Genomic DNA, 23,464 nt, shown 5'->3' on the forward strand with positions numbered 1-23,464 from the left:
CCAACTGCATTGTCAAGATACTAAGTTTGCTATACGAGCAACATTTGTGTCCAATAAAATGTTGAAACTTTGCCTGTTCTACTAGGTAATTAACTTTCTATGGGACCGGTCCTGTGCTGAGGGACCACTGGATTGTTGTTGCAAATGGTCATGGGAAGAAAAATAAATACAGCCCCTGAGGCTTTATTCTGCGGGAATCTCCTCTCCCTTCAGTAACGTACAATCAGATTCAGAACAGTATGCAACAAAACCACATAATAACTCAATAGAAACAGAGGGTGACTTGTGTCTAACCTACAGTGTTTCTCCAAGCCATTTTACCACCACCATCGACTATTATTTACCATAATGGTTTTTTAAAGGCATGTGGTTGGGCAGCAATAAAGTGTATAAATAGGAGTTGGTCAGGAGGGAGGAGTGCTGCTGTAGAACAGAATGGTTGGAGGAAACAGGTGGATTTTATATGCTTCTAGAATGTTCTCTGAGGGGACTCTGGAACACTTTCCAGTTCCAACATTCTCTGTCTCTTTACCTAATGGTTGTTTCGAGGAAAAAGTGGGTTTTATAAGAGGCCCTCCAGGGCTTTGCAGTGTTGCTTTAAATAACCCCACAACAATCATACCTCAGTACCCTCTCACTAACACTGTTAGGAAGAGACAACACACAGAAATGCATACTTTGGCAGGTAAGACTGATATGTTTACAGGGGTGCTTTGTTCTAGTTAAACCTGAATGTTCTATGCTGAATAGCTTTTTTAAGGGGACAGACAGACAGACAGGCAGACAGACAGACAGGCAGGCATGCAAGCAGGCAGACTCACTTAGACCTAGGATCACCTAGTTTTTACAGCACTTCAGCCCTTCTCTCACGCTCTCTCTCTCTGTCTGCCTCCCTCTCTTTCTCTTGCTCTCTTGCTCTCTTTCTTTTTCGCTTTTCTCTCACTCTGTCTGTCTCTCCCTCTTTGTCTCTTAATCTGTCTGTCTCTCCCTCTTTCTCCCTCTTTCTCTCTCATTCACCTCCGCTGCAGCCCCCCTCCTCTTCTTCCGACTCTCCTCATTGGATGCTCAACAATCTGACTGTCCAATCAGGTTGTATTGAGTGAGCCTGTGCGTAGAATAACAACTAAATCTTCTATCAGGGGTTTATAATATTATCATATTATCAGGCTCTCTCCAACAGATCCCTCAGGTTGGTCACTTTAAATGTACATTCTCTCTAAACCTGTCCTTCATGTCATGTGCAATCATTTGACACTGGATTAATAATGATAATATTGCCTAATTTCCGGTGCTTAATGCGTAAATGGTTCAGAACCAAAATGACAACAAAAAAAACATTCACATATATTATACTGTACTCCAATTGTAACACATGAGACTGCCCTGTCTCCCATGAGACTGTGACTAGTATGAAGTCTGACGACTGAAGTATACATCCTGGAGAGTAGATCTCTGGAAGTTTCCTTACATATGTTGATGCGTAATTTGTTTGATGATGTGGTCTGCTTACACGAGGGGCTGGAATCAAAGGTTTCTGGTCACGGGGGATGTTGTAATTGTGTCATCGTCTTGAGAAGGGGTTCTGATCTGGTTCTTTGCGCTCTTAGAGTCAAAAAGGCTCGTTCTTGTTCCTGTTACTTCTGAAGACGTTCAAATGCATCAATCGTTATGCATATATTGGGTTGGTTTATTTCAGTGTAAGAATTGGCTTTTGTCCTGACATGGTTGTGTGTTATCAGCTAAACAAATTCAAGTTTAGTTTAGAATAGTATACCAAGTGGAATCATGTACTGAATAAAAGAACAGGAGTGGCCCAGACCTGAACCCTGAGGGACACCTGGAGTGCCTGAGGCAGATGAACATGTAGATTTGGTTTATTATTGCATGTAGATATGCAGTTTTGTCAGAATCTTGGTAAGCAATGATATTGTTTTTATAGTCTCGCCAATATGACATGTAGACGCTTTTAGAGTGGGTTCTTAATTATTAAACAGTGCGTTGTCGACCAACTGGGCAACCGCTACACACACCCACGTACACACACACCTACACACACACACACCGCATATACTCCCAGTCAGACGCACTCACACACCCAGAACTGTGGAGGAGCGTAAATAGGTCATAGTGAGAAGGAGGGGCTGTGGGGTGGGAACCCAGGGATGTAGAAGTGATTCTGTCTCAGAGGAGGGGGAGAGAGAGAGTGTGAGAGAGGGTATGTGTCTGTGTGCTGGGCCAGCTCCAGGCAAAACCAACATTAGCGGTTACTTATTTTATCATATTAAAATGACATAAATCATGCCAAAATGTGTAGAGTTGTGGGAAACTAGCTGTTAACATTTTATCTCCACCACATGGAAAATTAGATAGATTGGCAAGAAATACCGTACTCTGGCCAGCTGTAACAAAAATATATATCCGCGTCATGGCAAAATGATTAGAATTGCATGACGTTTTATAAAATTGCAAAATGTGCCGAAACTGCAGAAAATGTAATTAACTTAAACATGTTCAGTGTAACTTTCTGTTGTCATGTGGGTTGTCATTTGTGTGAGGGCCCTAAAAGGCTGGACCTGGCCCTGTGCTGGTGTGTGTGTGTGTGTGTGTGTGTGTGTCTTCCTGTCTCAGAGGAGTGTGTTGACAGGCAGCCCGTGGTGTGACACAGTGGAAGCTTCCTGAGTACAACACAGCTTCAAGAGAAAGGTTCCCCCCTGGGAGCAGTAGAGAGAGACATACAAGCAGTCAGAATCACAACACGTCTGATGTGATGATGTCACTGGCCTGGTCTGGCCGCACCCCTAGTTGTGTGTGTATGTGTGTGTGTGTGTGTGTGTGTGTGTGTGTGTAAATATAATGTACGGTGAAAATAATATGTACGGTGTGTAAATCACATTTTTGTAGTGTCTTGGTGGCTTGCCAATACATTACTCTTATTTTATTTTGAATGTGATGAAATATGATCTTATGTGGTCTAGTGTTGGAAAAGTAGCTGCAGCAAGAAGTGCATTAGCTAATGAGTCCCAAAAACCCCAACCCTGTGTGGAAAGCATGACGTTTCAAAGTAACATTATCAAACTGGGTCACCTACAATATGAACAGTATATACAATTAGGCTATTAGATTTGGCCCAGGATATGCAGTGGGTAATTTTTGTCATTATAAATATGATCCATTTCTATCAAATTTTGAGTGGAATCGTGTGTACGATCCAAGTTTATGTTGTACATGTAGACCACATCACCCCACTAAGTAAAAACGGACATATCGGTTCCAACAATGTTTTTGTATATTCAACAGTAGGAAAAAGTTGATTTCCGGCTTATGGGTTGGTTTTGGTTAAAACGTAACCCAGGGAATGGTTTTAGAATCGTGGTTAAGCATAGGCACTGAGGCTAGGTTAATTTTAGGCATAAAGGTTATTTAAGGTTAGGGTTAGGTTAAGATTAGGCTAATTAAAGTTTGGAATAAGATTAGGATTTGGTCTAGGGGAACATGTATATCTGGGTTTCCGGTCCTCACAGGAATAGAAAAACAAAAGTGTGTGCCGTGTGTGCTTTATCCTTACACAGCTCTGGAACTTGTCAGGTGCTGTCAGGTGCTCTGTTTGTGTGGTTGTGGGTGGGTGGGTGTGCATTTCTCTGAGGCTGGGGTAAGCTCAGGTCATATCCAAAGGATCCAATTTCACACCCAGAGCTCTACTAGGCATAATAGAACAAAGACCATTTGGTTGTTGTGGAAGGAATACTGTGTTCTGGCTTTTAGAAGCTGTCACTAGCTTCAAACCTATATCTCTAGGTTCTAGAAGCTATCTCTGGGTTTTGGAAGCTATACCTGGTTTCTAGAAGCTCTCCCTGAGTTCTGGAAGCAATCCATGGGTTTTGGAAGCCTAGGTTCTACAATACAAGGTCAAGACAAGCTGAGATTCCAGGCAGAAGTGTTAGAAAATAAACATCAATGGAAACCAGTGGATCACTTGATTACACAGGATTAGCAAGAAATGTGATGAGTGGTCAGGAACTCCACTTATGAACTGTAGAATATAGCAAAGCATTTATGATTCTTTTTTCAGTAAGGAGTAATTCATTACAATGTTGTGTTTATTTTTCACTTTGATTACCATTTTTGTGTGCTGCAAAAATTCCCTAACAGCCATAGTAGAGGAAGAACCTTTTTGAATAATGATGCAGTTTGTAGTGCAAGTTATGGGATATTAGAATCCCTCTTGTATTTAACTGTGTATTCCGGAGCCCTAGCTCTCTCTGGGTTCTAGAACATCTCCCTGGGTTTTGAAAACTCTCCCTGGGTTATAGAAGCTATCCTTGGATCCTAGAAGCTCTCACTAGGATCTCGCTGGGTTCTCCCTGTGTTCTGGGCGATATGTGTCTGGTAAGAGCTCTCTCGCTCAACTGATATGAGGCCAGATGGTGCACCTTTAAAATTCCTGACTCTAATTTCCAATTTTCAGGACCTTTTTAAAGAGGTCCATATGTTAACTCCAGACGTCTCGGGTATCACATGTAAGCTGTGCAGGGCTTAGGGGGTGCAAGTCATACCCAGAATTATGGGTAGGAAGTTTGATAATAGTTTTTTTATATATAATTGGAGACAGCTCCATTTACAAGACTTGGGGCTTTGACTTTGCCTTTTATAACATTCCCACACTGATGTACTCCTTTAACCCCCTTTCCAATATTCTCCATGGGATTTATGTGATAGCTAGCTACACCATGTTATTACATCACAATACACCACTACAGACATCCTCTTAGATACAGGAGAACGCTGGCTGTGGTTGCGTTCTAAATGGCAACCGATTCCCTGTATAGAGTGCTAATCTAAAGTAGTGTCCTATAAGGGGAATAGGGTTTCATTTGGTGTGTGCACTGTGAAATCAGCAACATGCTGGCTTTCATTTAGGTTTGGCACAGTCTTCCCAGGCTTTATGCCATGTAGCCTGTGCTACACTTCACATTCTGCAAAGATTTAGTGGCAAAGACTTCATTTTGAAACTGGATCCCGGGCAAAGCCAACCAGGAGCGTGGATTTGGCTGGCAGATTTAAAAGGCTCTCCAAACTGTATTACTTTTGCTTTGAACTCACCAACGAAGCCATGTCACCCAGTATAGATGTTTTTATTGTAGGCTTGGACAACAGTCTTCTGGTTGATATTAAACTGACCTTTGGATGGCCTAACTTTAGTCTTTACCATCAGGTGGTTGACCAAAATAGCCTAGCCTAGTTTAAGCCTTCTTTGGGTAGCGGACTAGCGTTTCTTATGTAAGACAAAGGTTGTGGGATTCAAGACCTGGATGTGTAACATAATAGTTTTTCTTTCTGACACATTTTAATTTGTCTGTTTCCTTAATAGGTCAGGCTAGAGACTATTGGACAAGTCTTTGCATAGCCTAGCTGTAGCCAACAGCAGATTGTGGACTAGTGTAACAGAGAAAAAGAATGTACAAGCTCATGCCACAGCTAGCTCTTGCCACCTGGGCTATATAATTGGTATCTTTAGTATAGCAATTGGAACATTGTCAAGGAAGGTGCTCACCTGTGTTGCAACACAGAGGACCGCTAGTTTGTGTCCAGTGTGGGGCCTGGTAAATTGTCCGCTGTCTGTTAGCAACAGCATGTTGGCGTTGGTGACATTAGCCTAGCTTTATTCAACATCATACGCAGGTTGTGAGACCTGGGATCGCTTGGTGATGAACATTCTCCTTCCCATTTAGACTTTTATTTTTCTAAACCTACACAGTGTATCCAACTTAGCCTGCATGTAAGCTGTGAGACTCAGACCTATCTGTTCACATGGAATTAACTTGATAAAATACGAAGGAAAGAAAAGACCAACACCTCATTTAAATGGGGAATACCGATTTACTCTATGGATATGCATATAATCATATTCAATAGGTGAAATTCGCCTATGCCGTTACAATAGCTAGGCCCTGTGAATGACAAAGACCCCTCTGCCACAGCTTTATTAATACTTGTCATACCCAGGACCGGTGTACTATATATTGTAATCTGCATATAAACATATAGACATATAGACATATGTATTTTGTTTATTTACGGATCATCAATTATTCATGCAGCCACCTTCGCTAATAGTGTGATCATAGAGGCCAAGCGGCTGTAAATATGAAGACCGTAGTACACAGGAATGTCTGTCAGGCAGTGGATGGGGCTGTTGCTGGGCTGCGGTGGGCACCGTATTTCTGCCCTTCGTTACGCACAGTGTGTCTCTGTGCAGAAATGATGGTGTGTGTGTGTGTGTGTGTGTGTGTGTGTGAGATTATGTGTGTGTGTGTGTGTGTGTGTGTGTGTGCGTGTGAGAGAGAGATGATGTGTCTTCTCTGTGCTGGGTAGTAGGGAGAAGAGAAGCAGCGTGACCTACATATTGAGGGCTCAGACTGCCAGCGCCAAACTGCCTAACATCACAAGAGAGCCGCTTCACACCGAGCCCTGCTATTGGCTGATTAGACACGGCCTCACAACAGCACTACAGCATCACGGAGAGGGGGAGGGAGGGAAGGAGAGAGAGAGAGAGGGAAGGAGAGAGACGGAGGGAGAGAAGACGTGGATGAACGATGGGTAGCAGCAAAGGGAGGTGCGGGGAAGAAAACAGAATGGTAGATAGAGGGGGATGATGGAGGGATGGAGGTGAAGGGCGAGGGAGAGTGTGGATGGATGATGCTGAGTTTAGTGTTTGCTGTCAGGTGATCCATCTGTCACACTCAGGAGAGAGAATGAAGATTTGTACTACCACTGGAGATGACAGCCTTCCTCTCTCATTCTCGATCTCGCTTTCTTTCTCATCCTCGCGCTCCTCTCTCTTTCTCGAACCCCCTTCTCGATCTCCCCCGTCTCCCGTCCCCCCGTCTCCTCTGGCTCAGAGTTGAGACTGATATCCTCCAGAAGAAGTCGTGTTTTTTTTTTTTGCGGTACGACAGGGCTTTTTTAGCATTCGGCGCTTTAATCTTTAAGTTGTTACCATAGTGACGCTCTACCACATTCACTGAATAGCGAACGACTGTCTGTCTTACAGTGTGTGTCGGAGTAGTGTGCTGTTGGATAGGAGTGCAAATGTCTGGTTCGACCCTGTTGAAACACTGCATAGGCATCTCCAATCACTCACTGTTCCTTCTATAGGACACCTCTATTGGACTGAAGCCAATATGGCTCTGGTCAAGAGTAGTATACTATTTAGGGGATAGGAAGCCGTGTGGGATGCAAAACCATTTCTCACACACGTCATTCAGTACAGGAATAAAGGGCTCTCCCCACTGTGCGTTGTGGACACGATGTGGTGCATAGACGGCTCTCTGTCTGAATGGGCCTTAATGTGTGCCCTCGGGCCAGCCCGGCGCTACCACGGGCTCGTCTTTGTCCGCGGTGGGTTGGTGGATACAGCTCAGGCAGGGTCCTCCAGCGCTCCGTGTGTCTTTGGACGTTGTGCTCTTCCACTCTGCCCCCATTGGTCCAAACGCCCGGCTAAAAGCCCCGTGCGGCGAGTTTGACTGGAGGGCGAGAGGTTCAGTGGTACGTGATGACGGCTTTTCGGAGTTCCTCCCGGCTCCGCTCCCCTTCTCCGGGGCTTCTGGAAGAGTGCTGCATGCTTCCACCTTCGTCTCATGGAGGCTGTAGTAGTGATGTGTTACAATTCCCCCAACCAGCTCCAAGAGGATGAGTTGAGTCGCAGCATCCACACACACACAAACACGCACACACACGCACACACACTTTGCCCAGCAGGGGGGCACCGCTGGTTTCCATGGAGACACAGAGTTAAAAATAACATGGGCGATGGCTGTCTGGTGCTATTCGCCAACATGCCTGACTGCCTCTCTGGCACACACGCACACACACGCACACACACGCACGCACACACACGCACGCACACACACGCACGCGCGCACACGCACGCGCTCTTCTTTCCTCTCTGTCTCCCTCACCGTCCTCTCCTCCATCACAGCTCCCCGCCCTGGCCATGAGGTTTCGGTGACGTCAGAGGGCTGTGATTCAAACGCAGGGAAGGGTGGGAGTACACAGGGAACGTCGGTTCTACTGGGATGTAGGAAAGGAACATCACCCTGTGGGTTCCAGGGGTTCTGCAGTGCCTAGTACACACACACACACATGCACACACACACACACACAGGAAGAGCAACATTGCTTATTTCTCCTGTATAAAATGAAGGGTCAGCAGTAAAATACATCCCTCCCAAGGCTAATGAAACAGTGTTGCATTTCTCTTTCAACATCTGCTTCCTGTTTCAGGGACTTTCAGACTCTAAAAGAGACAAAATCCCACTTGAATTGGTAGATTTATTTCTCCCTTTCCTGGGCCAAGTGATATTTGTTATAACCTGAGTTTGACCACTGTATATATTCCTTTGGTTTAGAGAAAAAAGAAACAAGGTTGTCTTTATATGTGATGTAAGTGGGTTGTGGCCGATTAGTTTGTAGTCAATTCAGGAATTGTCTACCACTGAAAAACGGACCAGCCAGGAGAGGTACCTGTCACATCAGAGATTATCTGGGAACGTGAGAACATGAGACAGTTGAATTGTATTGTCATCATTATTGCCATCCCGTATTTCCTGTCCAGTCTCTGGCCTGGATGAAAGGATAGATGAGTTGGAGGGCTTACAGAGAGAGAAAGAGAAATACAGAGAGAGAGGAATAGAGAGAAAGCGAGAGATGAACTGAGAGGAGTGCACCAAGAGGATTTATTCATGTCATTAGAATGATTTATCTAAATCTGTCCCAACTAAGTAACTTATGTAAGCAGAACTAAGTGTGATGTTACTGTTTAGAGTGTGTGGTAAAGCTGTCTACCCCAAAAGCCCACGTCAAAGTTCACGTACTTACAAAGTATATCCATGTAAACAGTGTTCATTAACACGCATTATTACCTGACCCCTTACACTTGGTTTAAGGTGATTTCTTCATGCTTGGGGAGCATCCTTAGTGGTGTTGCCAGAAACTGGATTCTGCTGTACAGTGGGAGTGCTATTCTGAGACGATACGGTCCCAAAAGGGAGAATTGATATAGTTATTCATTGGCGTAGTAAGAAACACCCTTTTCACAAAGCATTTGATACAAGGTTCCAGGATTCCAGGCGTTCACTCCCATCTTGTTGGCTAGCAACAAATGTTGTCGTTTTAGTACTCAATTCAATCCATGAAGCAGAGTCGTGTTGACTCCATTCTGGGTCTAGGTTTGACCCGCTGTCTGCTCGTTGAGTAGAGAGGAGATAAAAGGCCTCCAGCCCATCTTCCTGTTTTCCAGAGGGTGTGTGGTATACGGCCAATATACCACAATGAAGAGCTGTTCTTTGGCACAACAATTTGGCATTATACCACAAACCCCTGAGCTGCCTAATTGCCATTATAAATGCAACTAGAACAGTAAAAAGGTATGTGACGCCATACCCACGGTACAAAGTCTCATATGCCACGACATTCAGCCAATCAGGATTCAAACCCTACCTTCTATTGTTCTCTTGCCTTGACTCCCCATGTACTGTAGGCTCCAGGCCTGTTGAATGGGCGGGAAACTGCTGCTGACACACACACACAAAGTGCCATTCATGTGGGCTCTCATTTCTGCATGACGACCTCATCCCCTGCTGTAAATGAAAGGGGTGGAGATGAAGGTGTGGAGTGTTGTCTCTAACCAGTAACTCCAATGTGTGAAGGTGTTTCAGCTCCACTGACCCCATTGGTTTTAGTGGATGTGACACTCATGGGAGGGGATATACAGTTAGTGAATTCTATCACACATTTCCTGTTTCAGAAAACCTGTTTCCTGTCCTCTTTGAGTCTGTTGTGTCAACTTCACCTCTGAGACCCTGTCCACTCAAACTAAAGGACCCTGTCCACTTTTGACCTGAAGGACGCTGTCCACTCTTTAACTAATTGACCCTGTCCACTCTTTAACTAATTGACCCTGTCCACTTAACTAAAGGAAATGTTAGGCAGATTGGAATCTTTTGCATGCCACAAACTCATCCAAAGGTGTTAACAATATTGTTAATAACAAGTTAATATCTAATAAACTTGATGTGTTAATTATGTATTCACCAGATGGTAACTTCATATTAACTGGGTATTAACTAGACATTAGCGTGGTGTTAATTAGATAATACCTAGGTGGTAACCAGGTGATAATTATGTATTAACTAGGTGTTAACCAGGTGATAATTATGTATTAACTAGGTGTTAACCAGGTGATAATTATGTATTAACTAGGTGTTAACCAGGTGATAATTATGTATTAACTAGGTGTTAACCAGGTGATAATTATGTATTAACTAGGTGTTAACCAGGTGATAATTATGTATTAACTAGGTGTTAACCAGGTGATAATTATGTATTAACTAGGTGTTAACCAGGTGATAATTATGTATTAACTAGGTGTTAACCAGGTGATAATTATGTATTAACTAGGTGTTAACCAGGTGATAATTATGTATTAACTAGGTGTTAACCAGGTGATAATTATGTATTAACTAGGTGTTAACCAGGTGATAATTATGTATTAACTAGGTGTTAACCAGGTGATAATTATGTATTAACTAGGTGTTAACCAGGTGATAATTATGTATTAACTAGGTGTTAACCAGGTGTGTCCAACTGAAACACTCTGTTTAATCTCCGTTCCCTGTGGACAAAATCAAAACCACCTCTTTCCTTGAAATTTCCTCATCTGTCAATCCACTGCGGCTGTCTTCCGTTTCCCTAATTTGGTTTAGACTACAGCAAGGCAGCTATTGAAGCAGATGTGGTGAATTCAGAACCTGTGTGTTGTATCATATAGCTTTCCCCAGTCGTCTCTCTCTCTCTCTCTCTCTCTCTCTCTCTCTCTCTCTCTCTCTCTCTCTGTTCTGCCTCTCTTCTCTTTCCCTCTTTCCCTCTCTCCCTGTCCTTCTCTCACTTTCCCTCGATGGTCTTTCTCTTTCTCTCATTCCTCTCCTCTCTCCCTCTTTCATCCATTCCTTCCCTCTCTCTCTCTCTGTCTCTCTATGTCTAATGAGTTCTACTCTGCTTTCCTGTCCACTCTTCCTGCCAAAGCATTCAGCGTGGAGCCAGCTGAAGGACTGGGTGATAGAGGTTCTTTTGTCTCGTTATGTATCTGTGGGAGGTTGTCATTTAAAGTACCTGGAAGCAGAGATATGTGGGAGACCAACAGGTGGTCTGTTCCATTTGTAAACTGGGTTAAATACAATAGATTTTAGGGGGTCCCAATACTGAAATACTATTGAGCTGTTGCTTAGCTTAGTTGGCCTGTGTAATGGAACTTAGTAGTCCTAAATGTACAAAACACCAAGGTAAATAAAGCACAATTCAAAGCTTTAAGCAGTTGATGGTATTTGACATAAGTTAACTCAAGGTTGACTCAAGTCATGCTGTCGTCAGTTTCATGCTTTTGTTGAAGGGGCAACGAAAGTGAAATACTTATGTATTTGTACTATTTGAACATGTTAAAAAAGTATTTACACGTGTTTGATAGTGATTCAATGTTTTTGGATGTACAGTATTTGAACATATTGGAATGTACAGCACAAACAAAATATTCTGACTTGTATCATCCCTGTAACAATTTAACTGAAAATGAACTAGTAGTTGTTATGGACATTTTTGACTAAGGTGCATTTGAGAAATGTTTGTCTTTCCATTGGCTGGTATGTAGATCTTTACTTTGATTGTGACACACATGTCTGTATAATATCAAAGGATCAGTAGGTTTTTGGGCCATGTCCTCCTGCCTGGATAATGAAGGGTGTCAGACTTTTGTTCCTCAGGAATTGCCATCACATAGTTCAATATATTAATTTGTAAAGAATATAAAGAAAAAATGCCTTATGAGCTTGTAACGTTGCTTGTAGCAATCAGGACACAGGTGCATGAAAAATTTAGAATTTTTATTAAATTAACTAAGATGTAATAAAACAAAAACAAGAGCAGAACAACATTACAAAAGGAATAGGACCCAACAATGACCATGGTACACTGGAGAAGGAAGAACTTTAATAGCGGAAGCGATAACGACTAGCTTTAATACAACAGCACCTGTAGCTAGAGATCTCCACAGCTAGCTTGTCATTACTATTATCATAGAAAACAGAGAGTTGCCTATAAATAACTAGTAGCTGATGGTCTGTAATGGATGGTCTGGGGCAGTTCATTCTGTCTTTTTATCTGTTGTGTTTGGAACATATGAGTCCTTAAAATACCAGATTGGTCTTTTATCATGAGCAAAGAGAGAGAGACAGAGTGAGAGAGGGAGAGGCAAGGAGTGGGTGGGTGGCGTGAGCAAGAGAGAGCAATAAGACAGACAGCGGCAGAGAGAACTGAGAAATAGAGAGAAAATTACAAATTAATTGAGAGAAATGTAGAGATAGAAATTAGAGAGAGGGTAGTTAGGGACATAGAAATGAAAGATACAGTATAGAGAGGAATGTTAGAGACATAAGAGCTAGTGGGGGAGAGAGATGGGGCAATTAGTGGTAGACTGAGAGAGAGTTGGGGGAAATAGAGAGATAGAGAGGGAGATTGGGGGGGGCAGAATGGCTAAGCTTCACTGCTGTTGTTTTTTTCCTAGCATGCTGCGTTAAAACATAGAATAATTGATGGCGGCACCTATCCTGGAAAATGTCATATTCCTGCGAGTCTTCATTAATCAGTGGTTACGCTGGCGCGAGTGACTTTAGGACTTGGTGATGCATCTTCAGGAACACTGTTGGATTGTTTCTAGCCTTTTGTGAAGGAAGGTCGGTTTGGCTTCACATCACTTTGATGAAAGATACATCCCTTCAGCTTTTCTCTCGGCTCTCTTTCTACTTGTGTTTAAAGCGTTCAAAGAGTCAAAAGCATTTGAAGGGTTTGGGCGTAGCTGCTTTTTACAAGGCAGCTGTGTTGAGGACTGATTGAGGTTGGATGCTGTTGTTGTGAGGTTCGGCAGACAGTGAAGGCCAAGCACACTTTCTTTGTAATTAGAACCATAGAAATATAGGTACAGAACTTTGATTTGAATGAGAATGTGTACTTGTATAACTACTGGTGCAGTTCAGTTGTAAACGTTAGGTCTCCATTTATATATTGAAATATTAAATTCATGTCATCCAAGTTTTGTAACACTAGGGGGCAGCCTTTCAATTTTTTCTGAGAAGAGTATGAGGTAAAGTCAGCTTTTTGATGTTGGAAACTGGTATTTCCACTGAATAATAGATTGTCAAAGTTTCAGCCGGGTGTGGCTTGCCTGCTGGTGTCCCAAACCACTCCCTATTACCCATATAGTGCTCTGCCCTAAGGGCCCTCCTCAGAAGTAGTGTGCTAGGAAGGGAATAGGGTGGGGTTGGGAATGCTGCCTGTGTGTTTCCTGTCGGTTTGTCTGTCCAGGTTGGCAGAGTGGAGGCTCCAGCCCACACAAATCCAGACAGACAGGCTGCCACACAAGCCGCCAAAGTGGGCAGTTTGTTGTGTGTGTGTCTGTGTGGGGGTGTGTGTGTCTGTGTGGGGGTGTGTGTGTCTGTGTGGGTGAGTGTGTCTGTGTGGGTGTGCTCACACATTTGTGTTGTAATACAGGGCTGCCTGGTGTGTGTGTCCCTGATCCTCTCTTGGTGTTGTGGAGCAGCCAAAATATAGTTGCTTTTAAGCCAGGTCTCACACCCAGACAAGATACAAACACACACACACACACACATTTAACATTTCAATGTCCTTATGTGGACCAAAACATTCTTCTTCTTCAAAAACCTAATTTCTTTAACCCTAACCCTCCTCTCAACTCTAACATTTAACCCTAACCATAATCACAAATACCTAACCCCAATACTCCAATTCAAACATTAAACCATTAAACATTAAACCTATTCTAAACTAAATATGGCCTTTTTCTTCATGGGAACTAGACAAAATGTTAAATTGTCCTCTGTTTTGTTCCTCATAGGTATAGGTTATGTCCCTACTTTAAAGCCACATTTAAAACAGCTGGGGCAATGGTTACACCTGGGTTAATGTTAAGGATATGTAAGGGTTAATGTTAAGGATATGTAAGGGTTAATGTTAAGGATAAGTAAGGGTTAATGTTAAGGATAAGTAAAGGTTAATGTTAAGGATATGTAAGGGTTAATGTTAAGGATATGTAAGGGTTAATGTTAAGGATATGTAAGGGTTAATGTTAAGGATAAGTAAAGGTTAATGTTAAGGATATGTAAGGGTTAATGTTAAGGATATGTAAGGGTTAATGTTGAGGATATGTAAGGGTTAATGTTGAGGATATGTAAGGGTTAATGTTGAGGATATGTAAGGGTTAATGTTGAGGATATGTAAGGGTTAATGTTAAGGATAAGTAAGGGTTAATGTTGAGGATATGTAAGGGTTAATGTTGAGGATAAGTAAGGGTTAATGTTTATTAAGGGTAGGGACAAGCACCAACCACGGTCAATGTGGTCACATTGAAATACAAGCTCCAACTTTTTTATTAAGTTGGCCAATCACACTGATTCTGTCTCCGGGACGTTTGGGTAAGTAAAATTCCCACGCGCTGTAAACACACACACACACACACAACATATACAAACTCACAGACAGACAGACAGAGATGCTGGGTCCCTCTGCCCTAGTGAGCCCTAGATCAACATGGTACCACTTCCTACCACAGACCCACAAACACTAATATAGTAATACACACTAGAGGTCTGGGTCTGGGATGAACTTCAGTCATCAGTGTGTCACTGGCAGAGCAATTATTTACTTTAGTATCATTAGTAAAAAGGTGGGTGTATTTGTGTGTGGGTGGGCTCTATTAGCAAGCCAGACAAAGGTGTGGTGAATGGGATTTATAAAGGGGAGTAGTTTGCTGGAGTAGTAGGAAATAGCATAGAGTAAGCCTGACCATACCAGACAGCAGCGATGCCAAACCAGGGTTTATAGAAAACATAGCCAGATATCCATTCGTCCTACTCCTCCTCAAGCTTAGCTTGGCTTGGCAGCTAGGGACGGAAATACATTGTTGTTAGGCTACCTCCCTGAACCTTACATCACATTGTTTTCTAACTTTTTAAGACAGGGTTATAAAACTTTGCGTTACTCAGAAGTTACACATTAAATAGAACTGAGTAGGTATACTTGCCTACACGTGAGATTTACCCTCAATGTAGAGTTCTCTGAAGGATCCACTGTGAGATTTACCCTCAATGTAGTGTTCTCTGAAGGATCCACTGTGAGATTTACCCCCAATATAGTGTTCTCTGAAGGATCCACTGTGAGATTTACCCCCAATATAGTGTTCTCTGAAGGATCCACTGTGAGATTTACCCTCAATGTAGTGTTCTCTGAAGGATCCACTGTGAGATTTACCCTCAATGTAGTGTTCTCTGAAGGATCCACTGTGAGATTTACCCTCAAGTGTCTGTCACTCAAGGGGGAGGGGGGACTGTCAAGGCCTGTAGTCCTGTTAGGTTAGAGTGCATCCGTTTCAAAGGGTTAATTTGGGAGGGACTGATGAGTGCAGGAGGAGAAGGAGGAGTAGCGGAGTGGGGTAAGGAGAGAGGAGGGGAAGAAGGAACAGAGTAGTGGTTTGTTTGAAACTTTGAAGTCTCTGAACACCCCCCCACCCACTTCAGGCCCCCCATCGCCTCTCTCACTCTTTAGACTCATTCCATGGCAAGACCTTGGCACCTTCCCAAATGGCACCCTAGGGACTTTGTGACACATCGCTCTGATAAATCTGTGCAGTTTATAAGGAACAGGGGTCCATCTGGGGCAAAACGCCTCTCTGTTGTCTTCTAACCAAAAAAAATTTCTCAGAAATGATGGGTTGGGTCAGGGAATTCCAGGGGGCGGGAAGAATGTAGACGGTTAACAATAGCACAGGTGTGCATCAAGGAAGGGGGGGGGGTAGAGGGAGGGATAGAATAATTACCCTGTTTCCTGGTTGATTTATTCACTTCAATGTAAGCAGATCAGAGGGAGGGAGGGCTTATGCCACTTCCATGCCCTGACGGCCACACTTGGTGAAGGGCTGGAGGCGGATGTTATTGAAAAGATGGTACGAAATGACTGAAGTGATAAATGAAATTGTCTGAAGTGCTATAGGAGGAGTGAAGGGCTATATAAAAAAAGGTAAAATGTTGGTGCCATTCCCAGGCTAGGCTCTAGGGTGTTAATAAGTGATCTGCAAAGTGTCAAGTTGTCAGTAGAAGCGTTGGTCTGTATGTTGAGCTAGCCAGGTCTGGGTGTTTAGTGGGCCAACTCCAGCCTTGCTAAATGGTCTGTGTGTTCAGCTAGCCACCTCCAGCCAAGCTTTCAGGTCTGTGTGTTCAGCTAGCCACCTCTAGCCAAGCTAACAGGTCTGTGTTGAGCTAGCCACCTTTAGCCAAGCAAGCTAACAGGTCTGTGTTGAGCTAGCCACCTCCAGCTAACACATCTGTACATTCACTATATTTTCCTAGGTTTTTCCCTAACAGCTCGATGCTATGAAAGAGAATCTGCAATGTAATTCAAAAGACAAATTTCTGTATATCTTGAAAAATTTGAAATATACCTATAGTTGTATCAATATGTGTGTATGAGTGTATCTATATATATCTATATCTATCTATCTATCTATCTATCTATCTATCTATCTATCTATCTATCTATCTATATATATATATATATATATATATATATATATATATATATATATATATATATATATATATATATATATATATATAAACTCACCTAAAGGATTATTAGGAACACCTGTTCAATTTCTCATTAATGCAATTATCTAATCAACCAATCACATGGCAATTGCTTCAATGCATTTAGGGGTGTGGTCTTGGTCAAGACAATCTCCTGAACTCCAAACTGAGATCACACCCCTAAATGCATTGAAGCAATTGCCATGTGATTGGTTGATTAGATAATTAGATAATCTCAGTTTGGAGTTCAGGAGATTGTCTTGACCAAGACCACACCCCTAAATGCATTGAAACAACTGCCATGTGATTGGTTGATTAGATAATTGCATTAATGAGAAATTGAACAGGTGTTCCTAATAATCCTTTAGGTGAGTTTATATAATATACTATTTCCATATAAATGTAAATATTTTTGTTTTATTTCAAATAAGGGATCCTAAAAGGATTTCAAAACATATTTTAACTGTCAGTGCACCTATTTCATGGTTAAATCAAATAATTTGTCAGTTTATCCAGCCAACACAGTGGGTAAAGCACAGGACTTGTGTAGCTTTGGTTGTTGGTTCAATTACCAAAGGGCCAGTACAAAAAGGAAGAACTTACTACTGTGAATCTATTTGGAAAAGAATGCCCAATGGTTAAATAACCTAAGTGTTAAAGTACAATTCCACTTTTTTACAACTTGATACTAGCAGTGGTTTGCTGAAGTTGGCCATTTGTAAGGTCTGTGCCCTGTTCACGTCACTCCTCACTGGGAACCGGCGCACCTCCTAGACCTCAACCTTCCACTCCACCTGAACGCAACACTCTTCCAGCCTCACAATCACCTGAATTCTGATCAACTGTGTTGATTACCTGTTTCCTTTGTTTTCTCCCACTGTTTAGTTCATCCACTCCCAGCCTTCTGATTGTGAGGTATTGATTGTTTGTTCGCTGCATCATTACTAAGCCATTTTTTGGATTCTCTACAGTTTTTGGATTTGTGTACCGACCTGCTTCTGCCCGATCTACCTTTGACTCCGATTCCCGGTCTAGTCCCCATCTGTACTTTTACCTGTCTGTTGGACTACTGTGTTTTGACCTTCTGCCTGCCTATGATCTGGAGACCTGCCAAGCCCGCTTGTGCCTCAGTGTGTATCTGTGTCTTCCTGTGTATGACCCCAGCCGGTACTTCTGACCACGCTTCGGCTGGACCCTTTTATCAATAAAAGCGGCGCACAACACAACAGGAGCCACAACATCAGCCTCCGTCTGGTATCGTTACAGAATACCTCACCTGAAGGATTGGTCCAAGGAAACTCCATTTGCGCCTTAAGCGGCAAGAGGGACTGATTGAGGAAATCTGTCGCATCCTGCGCCAGCCGGCACCACCTCCTCATCCACCTGTTGTCACTTCTCCTTCTCACTCCTCTCCTTCGGTGTCCATGCCCTCGAAATACGATGGAGCCCCAGGAAACTGAAAGGGTTTCCTTGTGCAGTGCAACCTTTATTTTGACCACCATCCTGCCCATTTCCACTCCGACAAGGATAAGGTGGACTTCATCATTTCACTACTCACCGGCAATGCCCTGGACTGGTCTGCCTCACTCTAGTCAGCTAACACCCCTGAATTGGCCTTGGCGACCCAGTTCACATCCCTCTTCAAAGAGGTGTTTGACCACTCGGTGTCTAGTAGACTGCTGGGGGACCTTCTCTGGGACATCACTCAAGGCTCTCTCCCAGCTTCAGAGTGTGCACTCGACTTTCACACCCTGGCCGCTGGAAGCGGATGGAGTGAACTGGCTCTACTCACAGTCTACCACAGGGGCCTGAATGGAGACCTTCAAACGGACCTTGCCTGCAGAGGGGATACTACTGACCTTAACCAGTTTATTCGTATGTCCATCTCCATCGACAACCTCATCCGGGATCACAATAGGAGCGGCAGCTCCAAGTCCCACAGTGAACCTCAACCCACCGTTTCACCTGCTCCTTCGGTCAGCCCTGAACCCAACCGGCTCAGCTGTGCCCCACTGACTACCACTGAGAAACAAAGATGCACCCAGGAGGCCCTGTGCCTTTATTGCCCTTACCTTCTTAGCCGGTGTCCATGTCGACCTCCACGTCGAGATGAGCCTCCCAGTCGACCTACACTACTCTGATGGCAGTGACCGCCCTTTTAAAGATAACCCAGAGGCAATTCGGCCTACCAGCCATTCTGTCCATTATGGGTGTCACACTTTCTGTAGAGGGCCTGGTGGATTCAGGGGCTGCAGGCAATTTCATTGATTCCCAGCTAGCGGACCAACTAGGCGTCGTACTAACCCCTGTCAACCCTCCTCTCTGGATTAACTCCCTTGATGGTCAGCCCCTGGGCTCAGGGTTTGTGACACACCAAACAGCCAACCTCCTTCTTCATGTCAGGCTGTTCATTTTAAAACCATTCAACTCCTCGTCATAACATTTCTTCGGGAGCCCCTGGTGCTAGGCCACCCCTGGCTCTGCCTTCACGATCCGCTCATTTCCTGGAAGAAAGAGGAGCTGCTTACCTGGGGTCCTGCCTGTTCCACTCAATGCCTCAGCCTGCCAATTCGAGCCACTTCCATTGAGGAGGCTACATCCACTCAGCCCGCTCCCATTCCTGCTGAATACCACCACTACCTGTCTGTCATCAGTAGAGGGAAAGCATCCACTCTGCCTCCCCATTGGCCCTGGGACTGAGAAATAGACCTTCTCCCTGGTGTATCACCTCCAAATGGGCACATATATCCTCTCTCCCTGCCTGAATCATAGCCTATGAACAACTACATTGATGAGGCTCTCCAGTCGGATTCCATACGTCCATCAACCTCTCCTGCAGCGTCTAGCTTTTTCTTTGTGGGGAAGAAAGACGGCGGTCTCTGCCCCTATATCGATTACAGAGGCCTAAACCACATCACGGTTAAATACTGGTTTCCTCTCCCTTTGATACCGGCTGCCCAGGAACAGGTGGGCAGAGCCCGGATCTACACAAAGCTCGACCTGAGGAGTGCCAACAACCTTGTCCGCATCCGAGAGGGAGATAAATGGAAGACCGCTTTCATCACCCACAGAGGGCATTATGAATATCTAGTGATGCCTTATGGTCTCACGAACGCCCCAGCCGTCTTCCAGTTCATGAATGAGATCTTCTGCGACATGATCGACAGGTTCCTCATTGTCTACATCGACGACATCCTGATCTATTCCCGTTCCTTCGATGAACACGTCTCCCATGTACGACAGGTACTACAGTGCTTACACAAGCATCATATCTACGTTAAGGTAGAGAAGAGTGCCTTTCATGTCACCACCGTCAACTTCCTGGGCTTTGTTCTGACCCCTGGAGGGGTTAGAATGGATGCTGACAAGGTTACCGCGGTGTTCCACTGGCCTCAGCCTAAGACAGTAAAGGAGCTACAACGTTTTCTTGGCTTTGTGAATTTCTACCGGCTATTCATCCGGAACTACAGCTCCACTGCAGCCCCGCTCAACGTACTCACCAGCCAAAAGACAAGGATGCTAAGCTTGTCAGGCTCAGCCCTTAAGGCATTCGAAACCCTCAAGAAACTCTTCACATCAGTCCCCAACCTGTGTCAACTTGATCCGTCTTTCCCGTTCGTCTCTAGAGGTAGACGCCTCACAAGTGGGGGTAGGTGCCGTCCTTTCCCAGGGGACAGGCACGCCACCCAAGCTCCATCCCTGCGCCTTCTTTTTCGAAAAAACTCACTCCGGCCAAACAAAATGATGACGTGGGCAACAGGGAGCTACTAGCCATGAAACTGGCATTGGAGGAGTGGCGGCACTGTCTCGAGGGGGCACACAACACCCCTTCTTGGTCTTAACCGACCACCGTAACTTAGAGTACCTCCGGAGTGCCAAGCGCCTAAACGCCCGTCAGGCCCGTTGGTCCTTGTTTTACAACCATTTCACTATGGTTCCATTTCACTATGTCCTACATTCCCAGTGGGAAAAACCTCAAGGCTGACGCCTTGTCACACCAATTCGATCCTCCAATCAGCAACACCAATCCAGAATCCATCCTCCCTCTGTCCTGCATAATCGGACCCATTCGCTGGGTACTCCAGGATACCATCCAAGATGACCTCCTGCCTGAAACCCTTCCGGATAAGACCTATGTTCCTGCCGCAGTTTTACACCAGTTACTCCAATGGTGTCACACTTCCCTTGGGTCCGGGCACCCAGGCATCACTCGCACTACTGAGCTTCTGTCTCATCAGTACTGGTGGTCCTCGCTCTCAGATGACGCCCTTGACTACGTTTTGTCCTGTCCAGTCTGCCCACAGACAAAAAATCCACGTCAACTGTAAACTCATGCCCTTGCCTATACCACACAGCCCATGGTCCCACATCGCCATGGATTTTATCACAGACCTCCCTGACTCAGCCGGTTATACCACCATTCTTGTCATCATCGAACCGGGTCTCCAAGATGTCCCGACTCATTCCCTTGCCTCATATGTCCACCGCCATGGAGCTAGCCGAGTGCGTCTTTCAGCAGATCTGCCAATTTGGGATCCCTGAGAATATTGTGTCTGATCGGGGCCCCCAATTCATCTCTAGGGTGTGGAAGGCCTTCTGTGCTCGGCTGGGGGTCTCAGTCAGCCTGTCCTCTGGGTACCACCCCAACTCGAACGGACAAACGGAGAGGCTCAACCAGGAGATCAGTAAATAACTCCAACAGCAGTGTGATCAACAGCCAAGTGACTGGACCTGTTTCCTCCCATGGGTAGAATATGCACGGAACTCACTTGTACACTCTTCCCTATGGCTCACGCCCTTTAAGTGCATCCTTGGATATCAACCACCCCTATTCCCTTGGGAGACGGAGCCCGGCCCAAAAAGACCAAGCAGATCGACGCAGGTGGTCCACTCCACTCAATCATCCTGGTCAGCGCGTTTGGCTATCGACCCGGGACATTTGGCTCCGTCTCCCCTGTAAAAAGTTCTGCCGCCGATATATCGGCCCTTTCAAGATCACCCATCGGATCAATCCAGTCACCTATCGCCTACAGTTGCCCCGCCAGTACCCCTACAGTTGCCCCGCCAGTACCGGATCTCTTCCACCTTCCATGTCTCCCTTCTGAAACCGGACCACTACAGTCCGCTCCATCCTCCAGTCATGTCCACTGGATGTCAGGGGGGAGCCGGCGTATTCCATCCTGTCCATCTAAGACTCCCGTCGCCAGGGTGGGCAGCTACTGTAACTGGTCGATTGGGAGGGTTAGGGGCCTGATGACTGTTCCTGGGTCCCTGCTGTGGACGTCCTTGACCCTGCTCTCAAGCTGGCTTTGTACCTGCACCAACCTTGCTCCTCGGCCCTGTGGCAGGTCCCCTAACCATTGGCCTAGGGTGCCGCAAGCCGCCCGTTGCGGGGGGGAGTTCTATATGGTCTGTGCCCTGTTCACGTCACTCCTCACCGGGATCCGGCGCACCTCCTAGACCTCTACCTTCCACTCCACCTGAACGCATCACTCTTCCCGCCTCACAATCACCTGAATGCTGATCAACTGTGTCAATTACCTGTTTCCTTTGTTTTCTTCCACTATTTAGTTCATCCACTCCCAGCCTTCTGATTGTGAGGTATTGATTGTTTGTTCGCTGCATCATTACTAAGCCATTTTTTGGATTCTCTACAGTTTTTGGATTTGTGTACCGACCTGCTTCTGCCCGATCTACCTTTGACTCCGATTCCCAGTCTAGTCCCTATCTGTACTTTTACCTGTCTGTTGGACCACTGTGTTTTGACCTTCTGCCTGCCTATGATCTGGAGACATGCCAAGCCCGCTTGTGCCTCAGTGTGTATCTGTGTCTTCCTGTGTATGACCCCAGCCGGTACTTCTGACAACGCTTCGGCTGGACCCTGTTATCAATAAAAGCGGTGCACAACACAACTGGAGCCACAACATCAGCCTCCATCTGGTATCGTTACACCATTGTTATTTAAACCATGGCTTACAGTTTCTGTTAGCTATAGACTTATTTTAGGGTAAAGAACCATCTAGCATTAAGTTGTAAAAGTGAAACTTTCCTTTAAACGTTGTAAACCGGCTCTTGTAGTGCTAACCACTTTGTATACACTAGCTGCTCTAAAAGCTTTGTATAAGCTAGTGGCAATAACAACTTTATACGAGTCGTGCTAACAGCTGTCTTCATGCTAGCTGTGTTAAAACTGTGTTTGTGCTAGCTATCTGTGCTCCTCAGCACTGTACCGACTATATGTCACACTAACATTCCACCAGATTCCTACAAGTCCCACCAGGTTGCTGTTGCGCTAACACCTCTACACAGTATGCTCTGTGGGCACTGCATGTGCTGGATCCTGCCTCCACCAGCCTTGCTAAAATCTACCCCTCTGGTTGACTCCACCACAAGGTCACCAGTTGAAAGAGAGGCCTCCAGATTAGAAGGGATTAAGTGGGAGCTGTGACAGAGAGCGAGGCCAGGAATATTCCACCATGTTGCCATACCGTGGCAGGCTAGTAGCACATACACATGCACACACGCGCACACACACACACACACACACAAACAAACAAACTGGCTTTTACTAATCAGGTCTTTAATAGAGACCCAAGCTGCATCCTGAATACCCCCCTATTCCCTGTGAAGTGGAACTAATGAACTACTAAGCTGACAAAAGGAGTGCACTGTAGTGGAAAAGAAGGTGCCATTTGGGACACAAAGCCAGTGTCTATCCTCTCTTTCTCTCCCTCCCCCTGCCCCTATTGCTCTCCTTCCCT

The 23,464-nt window shown here is 44.9% G+C and overlaps 1 protein-coding gene across 7 annotated transcripts in view; it reads left to right on the top strand.

Moving 5' to 3' along the window:
• nhsb (Nance-Horan syndrome b (congenital cataracts and dental anomalies)) overlaps nucleotides 1-23,464 on the top strand; it is a 74,491-nt gene that overhangs the window by 29,863 nt on the left and 21,164 nt on the right. The window lies entirely within an intron of this gene.

The sequence above is a fragment of the Esox lucius genome, chromosome 22 (assembly GCF_011004845.1).
Source record: "Esox lucius isolate fEsoLuc1 chromosome 22, fEsoLuc1.pri, whole genome shotgun sequence".
NCBI classification, from domain to species: domain Eukaryota; kingdom Metazoa; phylum Chordata; class Actinopteri; order Esociformes; family Esocidae; genus Esox; species Esox lucius.